General features: G+C 43.8%; 1 protein-coding gene across 1 annotated transcript in view; it reads left to right on the plus strand.

Annotated features, from left to right (window-relative positions):
- GPC3 (glypican 3) overlaps positions 1-20089 on the plus strand; it is a 284726-nt gene that overhangs the window by 259146 nt on the left and 5491 nt on the right. The window lies entirely within an intron of this gene.

Genomic DNA, 20089 nt, shown 5'->3' on the forward strand with positions numbered 1-20089 from the left:
TGCTGGAATAGTGAAGTCTGTCAAGGCGGGTGGGTCTATACTGCACTTTGGTCTTCAGAATATCTACTAGAGGGTCACCAAGTTTTCGGACAGCTTCTCTAGGAGCCGCTCCTTGAGTCTGTCATTTCCCCCGCTTCGTAAGGACTCCCCATATATTATTAGCGCAGTGAGGGCCTGGTCTGATTACTCCTTCCAACCCCCATTACCATTCTGGCAGCTAGCATGGCAAATTGTAGTAGGGACTTTGAGCCTAGTCTAGAGAAATCTTCCTTGCTGCCCAAGAAGGAATGAGCAGGGAACAACTCCATCTGCTTTCCAATTATTTCTCTGCAGGGTTTTGTAATGTGGTCCCCAAATGTATTTATTTTGCATCCATCCATTCAAACAAAGGGACATAATTACCAATAGCCCTTCAGCACTGGCCTGATACTATATTGCTCCTCAAAGGTTAAGTAAACTGGAAAAAATATTGTATGCCCTGAGATTTTACTGATATGTTTAACTGCAGCCAGAAAAAATTTGTTTGTTTCATTTTTTTCCATTGTCTGTACAGCTTTCCCTTTGCTAGACTTCATAAAGATCATCATTTTTGTGGGTGTTAAACATCAAGGAGAAGAGAACAGATTGCATGTACTTACAGTTCTAATGCAATCAACTGACATTATGTAAAGGCAATACTTTTAACAAAGCCTTTTAAATTTGGTCTCTTGTTCGTAAGTTCTGAGGTATAAAATTAAATGTTAGACAGAATCTTTATATGACACACGATATACAGACTGTTATACAAGCTACACATTTTGTCACTTTGGTGTGATCCACTAACATTTTACAATGCTTGCCATGGAGCATTAACATAAATAAATTAATGGTTTACAAGTTTCAGAGGAACAGCCGTGTTAGTCTGTATTCGCAAAAAGAAAAGGAGTACTTGTGGCACCTTAGAGACTAACCAATTTATTTGAGCAGTGAGGATATTTTGAAGGGAAAGAAATGTAAATAGAATGAAATTCTTAAGCAAGATTATTGATATGACAGGACTAAAGAGCTTGGGATTCTGTGAAAAGTGCCTCTTTTCATCCCTTTAATAAGTCCATTACTTGCACTCGGGAATATTTTAAGGCCCTTTTCATGCTGAATCTAGAGTTGAGCATGCTTTGCATTTCAAGCTTTGTCTATGAATCAGTAGAAGCCAAAGTTATTTCTGCTTTAAAATAACAGGAGCAGGGAACAGCTAATCTCTTTTCATTCTGAGTCCTTACATTATTTTACTGGACAGAGTTTGTGTTGGCTACAAAACAGGGCATTCACCACATCTATGAGAAGGAATTTAGGGTAAGAATGAAGCCTAGATTGCAGTATGCATAAAGACTCCTTTTCCTACGGCCATTAAGAAATTCCAAATCTGCGCTATTTTGAATAGTGACATTAAATTAGCCTTGCTAATTTCAGTAATTCAAGCTGATAGCTGAGTTTACAAATCTACCAGATGAGACATTCCCATAATTACAATCTGAATGTGCTTTTCAGCTAAGGTGAGTTGATACAAAAAAAAAAAAAAGAAAGAAAAAAAAAAAAGGGAAAAATACTCTCTCTGTTCTGCCTTTTGAGATTAGTATCTCCAAAGAGCAGTTACATGGCTGTACTACATCAATAAGACATTTCCTATAGCAGGCTGCTAATTCATTTTTCCTGTAACATGTAGGTGCTGGAACATATGAGACAAGATTTTTCACTGTCTTGGATTTTTTTGGTCATATTTATTCTTTCAGCAGGACATTGATTCTGCTTTTGTTGATGTATTTTGGTTCACTTTTTAATTGTGCACTTTTAGGTAATGATTTTGGGGGCTTTTTCATGGGCAAGAGACATTCTTTGATGGATGAATTAGTGTAAGAACTGGTGGTGTGACAATGAAAAGCAGTGCAAAGCCCAAGAAGAAGAAAAAGGGGTGTTTTACAGGGCTGGAAATTCACAGCATGCTGGAGGAATCTGCAGAGTAAATTTTCAACACCATAGGGGAGGTGCTCACACAAATTTCATCAAAATATAGGAAAATTATACGCTTTATTTGAAAGGATATTAATTTTATTAGAACAGTAGACTAGCTAATTTAGGGATTAGGATTTTGTATCAAATGTAACGCCAGCTGAAAGATTCATAAAAATATCCATTTGAATCTTCATCTGAGTATTATAATTCCTATCCTGGGAGCAGTATGCAAGGGAATCTAAGCCCTGCATAGAACACGCATTGATGGCCACATAATTACTGTTACTAGAGTTTCCATTGCATGGAAAATTCTGACGTTCTGACACCAAAAAATTTTTTATTCCAAATTGGAATAAAAGCTGAAATATCCTGTGAAATGAAAATTCCACCCCAAAATTTATTCTGGACCATCAAAACATTTTGTTTGACTTTTATATTAGAATGATATTAATAAAATTAATAATTTAATATGAAAGTTTTAACAAATCTAAACTATAAAGCTGAAATGAAACTTGTTCACTTTTTCGAGTTGAAAACTTTGTTGAAATCAGCGTGCTCCTGTGAACTGTTTCAGTTTTATTGAAACAGTTTTTTTTTATGGGAAACTGATTGAACCCGATTCGGCCAGCTCTGCTAGCCTGCGCTACCTCTGTGTTCGCAAAACAAAAGCGCCTCACTGCTCCTTCACTTGAAATGGGGTTAAACATTCAGATACGAGGAAGACAGCACCAAAAACATGCCAGGGGAAGTTTAGAAAACTGGCAGGCATTTCTTAACAGAACACTAAAGAGCTCTTCCAGGTGTAAGGAGACTTCAGTATGAACCAAATGCAATCTGTTCAAAGGCTCAAACAAATGAAGCACTCCAGATAATGTCCTCCTCTGAGCTCAGAGCTTGGTTCACTTAGGGGAACCCGACGGTAAAATCCAAGCGGAAAGGCCAAAGAGCACGTCAATATGAAGTAATCCTTTCTACCTGAATATTCTAATAGAGGCAGTTCCTGCAGTTAGCTCAGTTACCAGGAGAAAACGGCAAGGGAAAAGCAGTGCTAATTCCAAACAGTAAACAGAGTATCTGTTGTTAGCTGGAAAGGAGCTCTGAATCCTGGCCCTGGATGAAATCAGCTGTCCAGAGCCTTACTATGGCCCAGCATTCCAGACTGCTCTGTCTCCATGGTCGGGATGATAGAAGGTGACCATTCACCAGGAAGAGAATGTGCTTGCTAGCTGCACCGTGGTGAGATCTTCTTAGGCATGGGCTTGCTTTTGAGGAATCATTATCTTTAATCTCTGAAATCCATTTTATAAAGGATTTTATATTGTTGTAAAGGATTTACAAACCGGTTTACACAGACTCTTTATTTTGATTTTCCTTTGGGATTGTGGAACTTCCCCTACCTCTGCATTCCAAAGACTGACCCTGGAGCATCATTATGGACATGATTCTGGAGAGCGTGGTTCATTTATTTTATTCGCACCTTTCAACCAATCAGTATTGTAACCGCATTGCTTTGCAAACTCTCACTGCTCTGCTGTCATCTCTTTCGTTCATCTTTCCCCATTTCTCAGTTTAAGAACTTTGAGTAAAGAAACTTTGTGGCTTTTTAGCATTCCTGGTACCACTTTAGTTTCATAAAAACAGTCAAAAGTTCATATTGTTTTGTGCCAGGATTTTTAGATAAGATACTTGTTCACAAGCTGTCCACACATGGGACATGGTCAGGCTCTTCAGAACTCCCCAAATTGTTCATTTCAGAACCCGATAGCCCCCTTCCCAGTTTATCCCCAGATGTGTGTAAATATAGAGCTTGATCCAGTGCTCACTGGAGTCAATTAAAATATTCCCATTGATTTCAGTAGGTACTGGATCAGGCCCATAGAGTCTGGCAGCTGACTGATTCTCTCTTCAATTGCTCTGCTTCTTCTGTTCTCTCTTTGGTTTCTTTTGGGAACTGAAAATACAGGGGCTTTGGGGCTGCTCAGAAGCAGAGACTGAGCCCAGCCTGCACTGGGTTAGCGCCCTTCTCCATCAGATTGCTCTTATCTGGCCTTCTGAGCAGAGTCAGGTGCTTAAATAGGGAGGGGAGGAGAAGTTTTGGAGGAGCTATCCCTTGCGCTGAATCTGAAGCTGAGACGAGCAGGAGAGCGTAGTCTCGGTGCTGCAAGGTTGCCAGGAAGAAGAAAGACTGACGGAGTGGCCCATTTGCCCCCGTCCACCCATTAATGCAGAGAGGAGAAGCTACAGAGTCAGCCCAGGAAGTTGAGATGGGAGCACAGAATGTGCGTAAAAGAGGACAGACCCAAAATGCAGAAGTGTGTCTGGTATTTGCCGGTGGGGGGGGGGGAGTGGCTGGTGGAAATGATCCACTGAAGCCTTAATTAAATAATTAACCGGAAGTAGTTGAAATAGCCATTATTCTAGCATCTCTAGCACAGAGGAGGCTGAAGGAAATGAGAGAGGTGGGAGCGGGGGATCGAGAGGAAGAAAGAATCTTGCAAGCAGCTGTTCTGTGGAGGAAAAGCAAGGGCACTTTTAAAACAAACACACAGCAAAAGAAAAGGAGCCTCCCCGGCACCTGACGGTTCTTAAGCTTTGTTGGCATTGAGTGCAGTCAGTGTCCCCTAACTCCAGTGTAACAAACTACCACTTCTGCCTTCAACAAGTAGCTGGCTAGCGTGCCCAGAGGCATCCGAGGCAGCGTGTGTGTATGGTAATGTTCTTGTGGGCATGCATGGGGTCAAGATGTGCTCATGTAACGCCCTGGTCGTTGGTGGGCAGGATCGAATCTGGGACCTCAGTGCATGAGCCTCTACTGCATGAGCCAAAAGCCACATGGCCCTTATCCAAGGCTGTAGAGCAGACTCATTAATCTCTCTCTAAGTGGTCTTGGTGCCTCTAGGTGGGACAGAGCACCACACCCAGGAGGTGTGTGGGTTACACTTGCAAATAGCTGCACACATGGACACACAGAGTGGGGCTGGGCTTCTAAGATGAAGCACCTGTCACAAAATAAAACAGACCCATGGGCCACCCACTGGAGAAGTTTCCAAATGTTTAGTGGGTCATAGACAGTCGGGGCACTGCATGCTGGTGCAACAGGCTGCGCTCTGCAAAGCCAGGTGAAACTCAGCCCATCTTGGGTTCATTTACGGCCGCTCAACCAGATCAGTTTTGTTAACCTGGCATGACTGACAGTCTCTGGTCAAAACTAGAACTAGGAATGCGCCCCAGCCACAGAGTTCCATTCTGGGTTGCAACGCTTCCATAGCTTGGAGGTGAAGGGAGGTTCAGAACCAGGGTTTTAGCTCAGCCCATTGCAAAAGTTGGAAGCACCTGCAAAGCTCAGCTCTGGTTCTGGGTCAGAACTTTCCAAGACTCTGGGAAGCAAGTGGTTTTAACTTGGGTCTATCTGTCACTGAAACCATGCAAAACTACCTGGTTCTGATCTGAAACTAGGCCTCAGCTGGGGATCCCATGGGTTTCTTTCAAACCTCAGACAAAGTCTGCAAACTGAAACTGAGGAACAGTTCCCGTGAGCAGACTGCTGAGTTCCACACGGCTTTTTCTTTACACTATTTCTTATCATTTATTTTTAAAGGGAGATTCCTCTGAACCCTCCTCTTCTATATAACAAAGGGAAGTCAGGTAAAGAAAAGGTTTTATGCTGCACTCGGCATTTCTGTGTGTTTGTAGATTGAAGTCAGCTGCTTTAACATTCTTTGAATACAGGGTGGGGATTTTTCATAGCTTAATACTGTTTAAAAAGTTGTGCATTATTTTAGCCTTGCAACTCCCCACTGACTTTAATGGGCCGCCTGCTGCTTCTACCCTGCAAAGAGCTTTGAAAACGTACCTCCTGGTTAGCCTGGCTTTCCAAAAGTGAATAGAAACCAGCTTTATCTTCATCCACTCAGTTGATCCAGTGGGGTTAAGAATACCAAGAACTCCTGGAATGTTTCAGTAGCTGAGACAAAGCTAAAGTCTTTAGCAGATGTTTGCATACCACTATGCTTGAGGTTACCTGCTGGCAGGATACCTGGGCTGAGCAGGCATGTCCTTACCCAGCTGGTTCTTCACCGTCCTACATACCTGGGTCACAGTCCGAATACTTAACACAGATATTTTCCTTGGCATTGAGCATTCTAGCCCCTTGGAATCTGATGGACTGATTGTCAATGCTAATTATGCATTTTAGGACGTTTATTTACGTGTATGTTCCAACATGCAGCTATGAAAAGGCCGCACTTATAGATTTTTTCCTTGCAAGCAGACGGGGATGATGGATGTTTATGGGTTTCTGATGAAATCTACACATTGCATAAAGTCTTGGGTCCTGTTGTATTAATTTAGGTGGAATAAAGGACCCAAAGAGTCAAACGGTGTTGACATGGCCCTGTGACTGTCCAATAAAGAATCCTTATTGAGGTTACAGGGACAAACCATCCCGATGTGTAGAAAGAACAGTAAATATGGCAGGCGACCAGCTTGGCTTCACAGTGAAATCCTTGCTGATCTTAAACACAAAAGAGAAGCTTACAAGAAGTGGAAGATTGGACAAATGACCAGGGATGAGTATAAAAATATTGCTCGGGCATGCAGGAGTGAAATCAGGAAGGCCAAATCACACCTGGAGTTGCAGCTAGCAAGAGATGTTCAGAGTAACAAGAAGGGTTTCTTCAGGTATGTTGGCAACAAGAAGAAAGTCAAGGAAAGTGTGGGCCCCTTACTGAATGAGGGAGGCAACCTCGTGACAGAGGATGTGGAAAAAGCGAATGTACTCAATGTTTTTTTTGCCTCTGTCTTCACAAACAAGGTCAGCTCCCAGACTGCTGCACTGGGCAGCACAGCATGGGGAGGAGGTGACCAGCCCTCTCTGGACAAAGAAGTGGGTCGGGACTATTCAGAAAAGCTGGACGAGCACAAGTCCATGGGGCTGGATGCTCTGCATCCGAGAGTGCTAAGAGAGTTGGTGGGTGTGATTGCAGAACCATTGGCCATTATCTTTGAAAACTCATGGTGACTGGGGGAAGTCCCGGACGACTGGAAAAAGGCGAATGTAGTGCCCATCTTTAAGAAAGGGAAGAAGGAGGATCCTGGGAACTACAGGCCAGTCAGCCTCACCTCAGTCCCTAGAAAAATCATGGAGCAGGTCCTCAAGGAATCAATTCTGAAGCACTTAGAGGAGAGGAAAGTGATCAGGAACAGTCAGCATGGATTCACCAAGGGCAAGTCATGCCTGACTAATCTAATTGCCGTCTATGACGAGATAACTGGCTCTGTGGATGAAGGGAAAGCAGTGGACATGTTGCTCCTTGACGTTAGCAAAGCTTTTGACACGGTCTCCCACTGTATTCTTGCCAGCAAGTTAAAGAAGTATGGGCTGGATAGAAAGTTGGCTAGATTGTCAGGCTCAACAGGTAGTGATCAATGGCTCCATGTCTAGTTGGCAGCCGGTATCAAGTGGAGCGCCCCAAGAGTCGGTCCTCGGGCCGGTTTTGTTCAATATCTTCATAAATGATCTGGAGGATGGTGTGGATTGCACCCTCAGCAAGTTTGCAGATGACACTAAACTGGGAGGAAGAGGTAGATACGCTGGAGGGTAGGAATAGGATACAGAGGTCCCTAGACAAATTAGAGGATTGGGCCAAAAGAAATCTGATGAGATTCAACAAAGACAAGTGCGGAGTCCTTTCAGAACTAATGAAAGGAAACAGTTTTTCACACGATATGCAATTAGACTGTGGAACTCATTGCCACAGGATGACATTGAGGCCAAGAACTCAGTAAGACTCAAAAAGGGATTGGACATTTATATGGATAACAAGAATAGCCAGAGTGATCATAATGAATAACAGCATTATTGGAAGAGATATGAAATCTCATGCTTCAGGACGTAAGCTGATCTCTGTTAGAGATCAGGAGGAGGTTGAATGTCAAGGGCAGATTATCCCACACCTGGTACTGCAGGATTCTTACACCCTTCTGTGGCGCATCTGGTGCTGGCTGCTATCGGGAGACAGGATACTGGGCTAGATGGATCTCGGGACTGAACCACTGTGGAATTCTGATGTCCTGTCAAGGCCCACCCCCTGCATGCTCCCCATCTCATCCACACACACTATGCTGTTGTGGTCATCACATCTCCATTTGGTTTTCCTTTCATTTATCTTGTCTTTTCCCGCCCTTTCTCCTGATCTCTCTTCCCCGCTCCCCTCCTTCTCTTTCTACTTCCCATGTGTACTCTTGTGTTCTCTCTCCCCGACTTCTTAGTTCTTTCTCTTGCCTATTTGCCTCCCTCTTCTGCTTCTCTTCTCCCCCTTTAATCTTTAACATGTGCAGACCAGGTAGCAACACTTGCATGGGGAGTACACCTGCACCTCTGGCTGAAGACTGCTGGCCTATGTCGTTACAACACACGGACTCCGGAGCTTCCAGTTAATGCAAATGGCATTTGTTAATTTTTAATAGATTACACCAATTCCTTTTGCTTAAAGCTGTTTTCATTAATCCACTCTGCGGTACAACTCAGGAGCTCTGTCACTCACTGCCAAAGAAAAATCATTAATGCAAATGCAGGTGCCAGATTCTCTTCAGGGTAAATCGAGAAAAAGGCCGAGGGCTGAAAAACAATGTCACAAGTGCTCCTTGCAAAGTAAACATGGGAGCAGCTCATAATGGATAGCTCTGGAGGCCAGAGTGGTGTTGGAAAATGGGGTCGTGTGATATCAGAAGGAGTGGAGGTCGCTGTGTGATGCATATATAATGGAGGTCCAATCAAAGGATGCACGAACATTGCTTAAATAATTGGTCGTTTGCTTCGTGTGAAATGCACTTTACCTGCATAAAGTCAGAATAATAGAGCTTTATGTTGGTAAAATGCATGCACACGCACCTCCCCACCCCCGGTCAGGACAGGACTGCAGTATGGTATCCCCTCCCCAACAGCCTTTACTCTGGACTAGGTTGGGAGGGGAAGCAGTAATAATAATTATACGTAGCACTTAACGGCGTAACAGCTGCAGCCCTTCTGTTCCACTTGAACCATGAAATCTTGGGCCAGTGGGTGCCATTGTCCCTCCCCCACCCCGGAGTTGGCTCGAGGGGCTGGATGGATACCTTTTCCGCGGTACACGCGGGGTGTGGAGACCCATTGTGTGGCGTCTCCATCTGCAGCTCTCTTGTGCAACTGCCAGGTAGGGCAGAGGTGTTGCTAGGGCATTGCATTTGTCCTGGGTGATCTTCACCCAGAATCAGTCGTGTCCTTGAAATAACATGAGTGCCCTTCGGGTTGTCTGGAAAAACGTGTTCTAAAGGGCAGTTTGCACTTGCTATGGACCAATCAGAAGCTCATGATCTGTACATGTCCAAAGGGGCTTTTGGTTTTCAAATCAGTTAATCTGAGACCAGTTCACATGGGTTGCTTACCAGGAAGGCAGTTTTATTTCTCACCTCAGCTCTGAGCAGAGTTTCTCTGGCCAGGTCACAGATGATGGATGAGTGGTGTTTAGCTGGTGGAGTTCTTTGTCGGTTCCTTCGTTCCCTCTCCTCCTGCAGTGGCTAGATGCATTTTTATTTCTCACCATTAACCAAGAGGAACACCCTGTAAATTGGTGCTGAGGCGGTGGAGAGACGCAACCACAAAACCACGTAGATGCTCTGTAACAGTCTGGATGCTCATTCAAAATATGACTAGACATGTACAAGAATCAGGACTGGCACAGCATATGCCATGCCCTCAGTTAGTGCATTATAACTTTCTAGACAATAAGGCAGTTAATAAATCTGTGGGAGCTCTAGGATCTGAGCGCTAACAGCCTGCGGTGTAAACTCTCCCCAGTAAAATACAATCATTCTTGTCTAACTGTTTATGAACTTTCAGGGTCTTCTGGAGGAGCAGATGTACAGTGGTATCCTACTGTATCATGGTACAGCACAGCTGGATAACTGTGTGTGTGTGTGTGTGTAAAGAATGTACAAGGAACCTACTTGGCATCGGTTTCGTAAGCCATACGTGCAAATACATACTCCTGCTTAAGTATCTGTTTGTATTGGAAAGCAGGGTGTTGTAATTTTGGGGTAGGAGTGAGCAGAAATTTTGGTGTTCTCCACAGTACTTATATCTGTTTAATGTAAGAAGTGGAGTTTAATGAAATTGTCTATTTTTATAAATTGTGGATGTGTGCGTGTACGTGAGACATACATACACAGACATCTTACAGTAAATAGGGTCAATAGAGTCCTAGATCTTAAGGCCAGAAGGTCATCTAGTCTGACTTCCTGCATCTCATGGGCTATTAAATTTCACCCTGTACTGAACCCAATAACTTGTATTTGGCTAAAGCATGTCTTCCCAAAAGGCACCAGTCTTCATTTGGAGACATCCTGAGATGGAGAATCCATCACTTCCCTGAGTAGTTTGTTCCCTTGCTGTTAAAAATGTGGGCCTTTTTTCTAATTTGAATTTGTCTGGCTTCTGCTTCCAACCCTTGGTCCTTGTTCTTCTTTTCTCTGCTCGGGTAAAGAGCCCTTTAGTGCCAGAGTTTTCTCCCTGGGAAGATACGTGTACATTGTAATCAAGCCATCTCTTGATCATTTTGATCAGCTAAACAATGAGCGCTTTAAGTTTCTTACTGTAAGGAGACTGTGGGTACTGCATAGTATCATACAGTCAGAGAGATGTGACAAGTAACAGTTTCCCTGCTCCCAAAGACTAGTCATGTAAGACCACAAGCTGGTAAAGTGCAGACCCGTACAATCACCAAAACAACTGGTTGATGGTCAGTGTAACGTTAGTGCCTTGAGAAACAGGTGGGATTTCAGCTCCTTGAAGGAGCAGAGCGAGGAAAGCATTACATACATTCTTTAGGGTGCTGTTCTAGATCTAAGAGATGACATGGATAGAGGTGCAAAAGAAACGAAGGGCCCAGATAGGACTGAAGAGCAAATGAAGAAGGCAGTGGTGTAGGAGAAGATAAGGGCAGAGCTATTGGTAGGGATACAGTTATCTACAATGGCTTGACTTTTCTTTCTTTCTTCTGCACTGCGGAGGTTGTGGGCCACCACCTTCAATCTTTTGCAGTCACGACAGAGTTGTAAAACGTCCACTCTCCTTTGGATACCGGTTCATCTGACGATACTTCCAATGTAACTGGCTCTCTTTCTTCCTCTTCCTGGTCTGCCTGCAATCTTGCTGGATTGTATGAATATGGAAGCGAAGCATTGTACGATTGGTGAGCTACGTGTCAACGAAAAGATGTTATTCTTTTACTGAGGGTCTCAAGTAATTGTGTTCTTTTTAAATTCATCCTTCTCGTCACCACTTTGTTTGTAGTTTTGGTTATCCAGCTAATTTTTAGCATTCTCCTATAACACCAAAACTCGAATATTCTGAGTTGTCTCTCAGTGTCCTTTGTATGTGTCCAGCTCTCAAAACTGTATGGGAGAGTTGACCCTTTGTAGCACTTCAGCAGTCTAGTGTGGATATGCCGTTTTAACTTTTGACAACATAGAAGTCTTTGGAAGTTGCTGAATACAGTTTTTTCAAGCTGTATTCTTCTCTTGATTGCTTTGTCACATCTGTCCAATGTAATTAGATTCCCTGAATAGGGAAACCTATTCACTTGTTCCACCACTCGACTGTCAGGCCATAGGTACTTACTACCTTGTCCATCACTTAACATATTATTTGTCATGATACTAGAATATGTGCTCCTCTTTAATGGGACCTGAACGTTTGTGCCCCAGACTTTACCAAACTTTTCCTAAGTGAAGACGACATGTTAATCTTGCCTAGGGACATTGTGGAATCTCCATCATCGGAGACTTTTAAGAGCAGGTTAGACAAACAGTTGTCAGGGATGGTCTAGATAATACTTAGTCCTGCCATGAGTGCAGGGGACTGGACTGGATGACCTCTTGAGGTCCCTTCCAGTCCTACAATTCTATGAATAAAGAAAGTATCTTGTAGGCCATCCTATCTTAGTTGGGGTCACGTGGGAAGCTCCCACCCACCCCTGTCACAATCTCATAACATCCATCTGGCAATGACAGCAAGTGCTTACGTGGAGCAGTAATGATGGCAAAGTGTGTGGGGCTGGCTTTTCCAGGCTGACCCTCTTGCTGTTTCCAGTGGCTGTTGACATCCTACACATTGTGTCCTCTCCGAAAACATTTTGCCACGCTGTCGCTCTCCGTTCCCTCCCGCCCTTGTGTCTGCTGAGTTTCTCTCATCTGCAAACCAGGAGAGCTGGCACCGTGTCCCCGGCAAGCTCTTTGTGCTCCACCAATGCTCCACAGACCCCATTTGAGGAGCCGTGGTGTTCGACAAAAATAATTTTGTTTCAGCAGGGAGAGCTCACGCTACACCCAGCACAGCGGTAGGGCACTGACAGATTTAGTAAATGCCTCACTTTGAGCAGTTTTCATGCCTGGACATCAGTTATTAGGATGTTACTATATTAGGTCCAACATTGAAGCCCATCTGCTGGTGCAAGCTTGGCAGCCAAAGGCCCAGATGCTTGGCTGTGGAATGGCATTCTCGAGCTTTGGCATCTCGATAGCGGCTCTTCTTTCCTGGCTTTGCTAGCAGCTCTGCCGGTTGGTCTGGGTGAGCCTGCTGTAGCAACGCATTGTCCTCTTTGGTGTCATTTTCCTTTGCTTGCAAGGCATTTGCTTCCAGTTATTTGCTTAAAAATACGTTGCCTGTTTATGGTGTTTCACCAGGCATAAATATGGTTTCTTCATGAGTGTGCATGCCTGCTGTAATGCTGCCTACGTGCCAATACTTATCCTCCTGGCTTTTTTATGCCAGCTGCAATGGAATTTCTTATGCCAACTCAAAAACAGTCTACTCTGCTTTAACTGACTTTGAAGATGCTTCCAAAATGACTGCAGTTCAGGAAGGAGGGTGTTTTAATTATTTGTACCTGATAAACTCATGCAGAGATAACACACATCGTTCTAATACTAATCCGTGGCAGAACTTCACTCCTTCAGACCCGGAAAGCCCATATTTTAAATTTTACATCATTTGTGGGTGTCATCCGTACTGCATGTTGCAGCAAGAACAATGATTGCAGCTTTTGATGTGCTAGGAGCAAACACACAGCAGCTCTGTGTTAGAAGTAGCTTTTGTTGCAAAAGATACTTATCGGGGGAGTCAGTTGTGCTCAGCTGGAGACGTTTCGTAAACTAGGTAAGGACTGTAGATGACTCTGTATAGTATGTCCTGTTTGCATGTAAAAAAAAAAAAACACCCTCCCTCAGAAACACTAGCAATGCTAATGATTGACTATTATTTTAAGCGGATTTATCTAATCTGCAGCACAAAGGACAAGAAGGGCAAAAAACAAATGAAGACTGAGTGTGTAATTAGTACAGATTGTTGGAAATACCCTCTGGACAGCGTTGGACTGATTATAAGCAGAAACAGATTTTTGGAGTGTATATGAAAAAATCTCTTTGCTTTGTAGCAGAAACTGTTGCATTTTACAGGGTGCATCACAACTCCGACAGTTTACAAGCATGAAGATGGGGATAGCTAGAAAGTGCAGATTAAAAGTAGGAAAGTTAATAAGCCTATCTCTGGTTATTTTATTGTGGTAAATACAGACCGATTGTTTAAGGTATGTATTTGGTTTTTTCCCCTTTCCTTGAAGGTGTCTATTTTTAGGTGTCTCCATTCCTTGTCCTCCACACCATTTTTAGGTGTCCCCTTTCCTTGAAGGTGTCTATTTTTAGGTGTCTCCATCACAGGTTTGCTTAGCATCAAAGTCATAGGTGGCACTGTATATAACTATACTAATGTGAGGGCAACAGTCCTGATCAATGCAATGTCCATTTTTGTCTCTCTTAGGGGCCATTTCAGGAATTGATCTGATTAGGGAAAATAGTTACTCTGGCTTCTGTGTTTTAGAACTTCAGTTTCATTTGTTATGCTTCTTTTTAACAGGATTATGTCTAAAATTGGTTATCTGGTAACCCCAGAGACACCCTCCTGATTGTTTGACGAGGGTGGAGAAGTAGATTTTATGACATCACATGCTTATTGGAAGTTAAGCAAAATGGACTCAGAACAGCAAATATACATTTACAGAAATACTGTTTGTACAAAAATTAGCTATAATGCCTTATGTCATGAAAATCTGGCAATAAAATAGGGGCAAAAGTCAACAACAAAATCAATCAGCCACAAATAAACCTAGAGAAGGAAACAACACAAAGTCTGTTTAAAACAGAAGCTTTACCCAAACACAGAAGTTGAAAAGTAGCTAGGCAGTGGTAGAAATTTGCCACACAAACCTCTTCACACAACTATACTCCCATCCTCCATGAGATCCTGAAGATAATCGCTAATGGTTTTGAGATTGCTTCATCTAGTTCCTTAAGTACCCACAGGTGAATTTCATCAGGCCCTGCTGACTTAAATATATCTAACTTATCTAAATATTTTAACCTATTCTTTCCTATTGGGGCTTTTGTTCCTCTCCACTTGTTGTTAATATTAATTGTGTCAAGTATCTGGCCACAATTAACCTTTTTAGTGATGACTGAAGCAAAATAGACATTAAACACCTCAGCCTTCTTGTTGTTATTCCTTCCCCACTAAGTAGTGGACCTCCATTTTCCTTCGTCTTTCTCTTGTTCCTAACATATTTATAGCACCTCTACTTATTGTCTTTTATGTCCCTTGCTAGGTGTAAATCATTTTGTGCTTTAGCCTTTCTGATTTTGTTCCTACATATTTTTCTATTCATCCTTTGCGATTTGTTCATATTTCCGCTTTTTGTAGAATTTGTTTTTGATTTTCAGGTCATTAAAGAGTTCCTGATGGAGCCAAATTGGCGTCTTACAATTCTTCCTGTCTTTTCTTAGCATCAGAATAGTTTGCTGTTGTGTGGTTAATATTATTTCTTTGAGAAACTGCCAGCTCTCCTGATCTCCATTTTCCTTAGATTTCTTCCCATGGCACCTTACCTACCAGTTCTCTGAATTTCTTAGTCTGCTTTTTTAAAGTCCATTTTTTCCTTTTAATTTGGCCAAAGGGGAACCATGACATTTGGTAAAGACAATGGCTGTGCAGCAAGTGGAATTTCCATTTTGCAAGAAATTCTGCCATTTCAAAATTGATTCTGTCCAAACTGGAACAAAACTATCGAATTTCAAAATTTCCCATGAAAGAAAATGTTAATAAAATGTATTCAGGTCAATTGAAATGTTTTGTTTTGATTTAGACCTTTAACTTTTTATATTATTAATTATAATGTGAAAAATCAATTTATAAACAGTCATTTCAAACAAAAAATCAAAATATTTTGCTCCAAGAAGGACTTTATTAAATCTTTTTTTTAATTTTTGAATGAAATTCTGTCAAAATCAACACATTTGTGTGGACACTTTCAATTCTGACAGAAAAACATTCCACTGAAAATTTTTTTGACCAGCTCTAGTGAGGACTCTGCCTCAGCAGTAGAGAGGCATGGACAACCGGCTGGAGAGGCACTTTATTGTTTTTTAGAAAACTGTGCAATGGAATATATATATTCACAGAAGCACCAGAGGTGGGAGTGTGGGTGTACATGAGAAGAACCTTCAGAAAATAGCAATTACAGGTAAATATTTTCCGTTCTTCTTAGCTAGATATTCATTACTCCAGTGGAATAATGGACCAGCATTGGTGTCATTTGATTATTCCATAAAAGGCTAACTGCAAAGTAGTGTAATTGCAAATTTATTAAATCAAACCATGTAATCATTCCTCTGAAAATAGGTTGCAAATTAAGATGTAAGTTGCTGGCGTTTAAGCAGATACAGCCATACGTCTATGAAACCACATGGAAATATGATCGTTGTTTATTCCAGAGTGGTATTTCGTGACTGAAAGTCAACCATAACTGTTGCCACTGATCTGACAGAGAGCACAATTCATGGTGAGATATCCCATTACCAAACTTACAGGCACAGTTTTCAGAGATTTTTGTCTTGTTTGCTAGCTTAAAGTTTTGCTTTGTTTGAACATTCCTCAGTTATTTACAGGGAAGCTGCCATTTTCTGTGACAGGGAGAAGCTAGTGTTTCCTCTCCTCCCACTCTCACGAGGATGCTGCAATCTATACCTGCCCCTTCCCAGCATTCACCATCCTCTTGTGCAACAGTAAACCTTTCTCCTACAGCCTGAGCTTGCATCCTAGCTGCCTACCCAGCAGGACCTCACAGACCTGCCTCCTAACTCATCCCCAGACACCTCCTTTACCCAAGTGAGGTCTTCCTGGAGAACACGCTGCTTTCCAGCTCATTTTCCCCTCCTCTTCTTGACAGCCCTCCTGGACAGCTACCTGTATATCCTCCGCCCTCCTCCAAACTGCTTGAGGGGCCCTTCCTTAGAAGAGTGGCTCATGAGTAAGGCTGCAACCTCCATGACTTCGGCCAATCCCGGCTGGGAGCTGCAGGGTCCCCTGCTGCTGCCAGCATCTGGTGAACCTAATGCCACTCCCAGCTGCTGCGGGCAGCAGGGGCATCCCCAGAGCTCCCCACCACTCCTCGCAGTCCCAGGCAGCCCGGAAACCACCTCAACTGTTCACCTGGGGGTGGGGCAGGAGGAACCCCCAGCCGGGGGAGGGAGGGGAGGGCTGGAGCTCCCAGCCCACCCACAGCTGCCCAGAGTTCTCATTTTATCATGGATATTTTTAGTAAAAGTGAGGGAAAAGTCACGGCTTCCGTGAATTTTTCATTGTTGCCTGTGACTTGTCCCTCACCTTTACTAAAAATATCCATGATAAAATCTTAGCCTTACTCATGAACAGAGCTCCTGAAATCCTACTGACCTCACTCGCACCCGTGCCTGCACAGAACATTCTGGGTAGGACGTCTGTATTTCCATATGATTCTAGATCTGCTTCAGTCATGGATCCCAGAATTTGCCATGGGGAACAGGATCTCTCATTGTTCTCCCAGTCCAGGGCCCAAGTGAAAGGTACCAAAAGGTCAGTTCTGTAGACTAAAATGCCTTATTTCTCCACAGAATAGATATGGTGGAGGCAAGAGTTGTGCTATCTTCCCGTTGTGACTCAAACCTGACTGACGGGACCACCTCTTGGTGTTCCAGGGCACTAAGCTACTTGTCTTCACTTTCAAATACTTCATGTTCAATCGCCACTCTACCTATCGTCTCTCCTTCAGTACTGGGATGTCAGCGCCCGCCTCCCATCGGCCCATGATGCTGGCTTCCATTGCCAACTTGTTAGAGCTTCAAACAAGCCCCTTTATGCTTTCTCCCCTGCTGCTCCTCCTGACAGGAAGGTGATTCCCATACACATCCACCAAGCTGCCTCCTTCAGATTCGTCCTTAAAACTCTCCTTTGCCTGAAGCCTACAAAAAACTTGACAACAGCTAGGCCGCTCATGTGTTGAGATCCCTGTCTATCACTGATACCGTACTCGTACCCCCGCATCAGTCTGTCTGCCTGTCCAGCGATTGCCTCTTGTATTTTACTTAGATTGTAAGTCATTTGGGGCAGGGAGTATCTTCTTGCTCTGTGTTTGTACAACACCAATGCAGTGGGGACTGGGTCCATGAGCAAGGCTCCTAGGCACGGTGATAATACAAATAAATATATACCCATTTGCTCCTTGGCCTGTCTGCTGAGACTGCCCGGGTTCTTGTGGATTTTATCATGCAGTCACCTTTCCAATGAGACCTGAACTGAGACCATCAATTTAGCTCAACGTAGGTCACCGAAGAGTCATCTTATAGTGACGATTTTTGGTCACTACTGACCTGGGATAAATTTGAACTATGAAAGGTGAAAGGTGCTATCTCCCATTTCTTTGTCTCCCAAGGGCCTGAATACTTAAAGCAGCAAGGCTGATGGAAGTTTTATTCTTGCAGGGGACGGATGGGCTTTATCTGCATATCAGTTTCAGGATAGCAACTCTGCTTGTGTCACACGCTCCTGAATCTGCACTCAGCTCTCTGGAGGAAGAGAGCATATAGAAAAGAGGACTGCGGGAGAAGACGATTTGGGGGTAATCAGTGGGAATCTCTTGGATGAGTTAGAGAGAGACTGACACTTGGTGTTCGCTTGCGTGTGTATGTGTTCCCTTTCAATAATTTTTGATCCTCCTTTGATGACTGACTCACTTGCCATGCTAATATCTTTATGCTTTGCTTTGCTGTGTGTGTGGGTACATTGGTTAAGACATATTGTCTGGGTCTTTGCTTTGGCAGAGATGTTTATTAGGTTGATGGGGTTGGGTTTTTTGCTGGAGTGTTTTAGTCTCTTGGATTCTCTCTCAAGGAGGGGGTGTTTTGATACTAGCCCGTAAGTGCCTTGGTCTGCCTGAGTGGTGATTCAAACTGACCCTGTCTTAGGGGACTGAGCCAATCCACTGAATGGATTGTGGGCCAGAGTTTCAGCTGGTGTAAATCAGTGGGACTCCGCCTCTAGTGACACGAAATGGGACCGTGCAAAACCACTATTCCCTAGCAATGGTTTAATAGGCTCCCAGTGGACAGTAGATCATGGGAGGCTTGGCCCCAAGTGCAGAGATGGAGGGAAAAGACAACAACAAAAATGCCAAGCAGAAAAAACTGAACTGGGGAAACTTTGCACTCCCTCCCATCTGCGTAGCACAGAAAACTCCACATCCCCTTCGCACAGAGGTCCTGATTCTTCATTGCTGCAAATTGGCTCTAGGTACGGGAGGCTTTTGTCGTCGCTGGCCAGATGCTGCCTTTGCTTTTTCTTGTCTAGCCTTGTATTGCAAAATGTTCCCTGTTTGGCTTGTTCTGTCTGGCTTTGTTGTTGTTCTTTCCCTCTGTCTCTTCACTGCAAGTCTGGCACCTAGGATTTACTGCTCAATGGGACTTTGCAACCACTGTCAGGGGATAGGCGCTTTTACCAGTCAGTGGGCTGGTCTGTTGGAGAGAGAACTCTGCTGTGCAGCTCTCTCCAAGATTTGAAGAGGGTTTTCTTTTACATGGGACATTGGCTTGAGAAGAATTCTTCCCCATCCTTTGAGTGGGAGGCAGTTAGTCTGGAGGTTCCTGTATTACAACACTAGGTCCTGCTTTGCCTCTGGTCATTGACACTATCCTCGCTCTAACTGCCCTGCGTTTTGAAAATGCGTGCAGACAACGTAACAGGTGCATGAAAGATGTCAGAGACAGCATGTTTTAAAGCTAAAAAAGAAAAAGGGGGTGAAATACACCCCTGTGCAGGGCCTGAGCAGTGCACCACTTCCATCCTGCTTAAGCTCTCCAAATAGGACGGAAGTGGTGCATCGGCCATATGCTGGACTTTCGCTTTGAACTAGCGTGACTGGGATTTCTTCACTGCTTCTGCAAACATGAGCGGTGTGGAAGCCAGATGCGATTTTTGTTTTAAACAAAGTCCAGCTGATTTGCTTTGGAAATAGCTCTCCGGTTACACCACCACCCCCGCAGCCCCCGACTTCCACGGGGACAAACGTTCTTGGCACGTATGTTCGGAAAGCGCTGGGCAAACATGGAGGGATGAATGCTTCTAACACCCTGTGGTGGGAAGAACAAAGGACATTAAAGCTCTCGTATGTGAGAAGCGCACATTGGGTGGTATTTTCAAGTGTGCCCAGTATTGGCCCAGCTCTTCTCCCATTCACATCTGTGGTAACCTCTCCCCTCCCCCCACCCCCCTAAAAAATCCAATGGGAACAAAATGAAGCCAGCGCTGAGGGTTTTGTAGACCCCACCCATTGATTCCCTGGCTGCTGCGGCAATGTTATGTTAATGTTGCCAAATATGCTGCCAAAACTCTGCAAGGCTGGGCCTGGTATGAGATTAACATCTGTTATGCAGGTTTTCAACGGGGGACCTTCACCCTTGAGCTGAGAACTAGTTCAGGCCCTAGCTGCCACTTAGGTCCCCATTACGCCTTGTCTTGAGACTTGAGCAGAGCATAATCCGTGCTGGCCTTGTTCACAGAGGTGGATTTCACCCATTGTGAGCATCCTGAGGGATCCCTAACTACGGGGAGTTTTCCATAGGGGAAGGATGGCCTTGTGGTTGGCACACTGGAGTAGGGCTCAGCAGATGTGTGTTCAATTCCTGCATGTCCTTGGGCAAG

The sequence above is a fragment of the Lepidochelys kempii genome, chromosome 9, assembly GCF_965140285.1.
Source record: "Lepidochelys kempii isolate rLepKem1 chromosome 9, rLepKem1.hap1, whole genome shotgun sequence".
Taxonomy (NCBI): Eukaryota; Metazoa; Chordata; order Testudines; family Cheloniidae; genus Lepidochelys; species Lepidochelys kempii.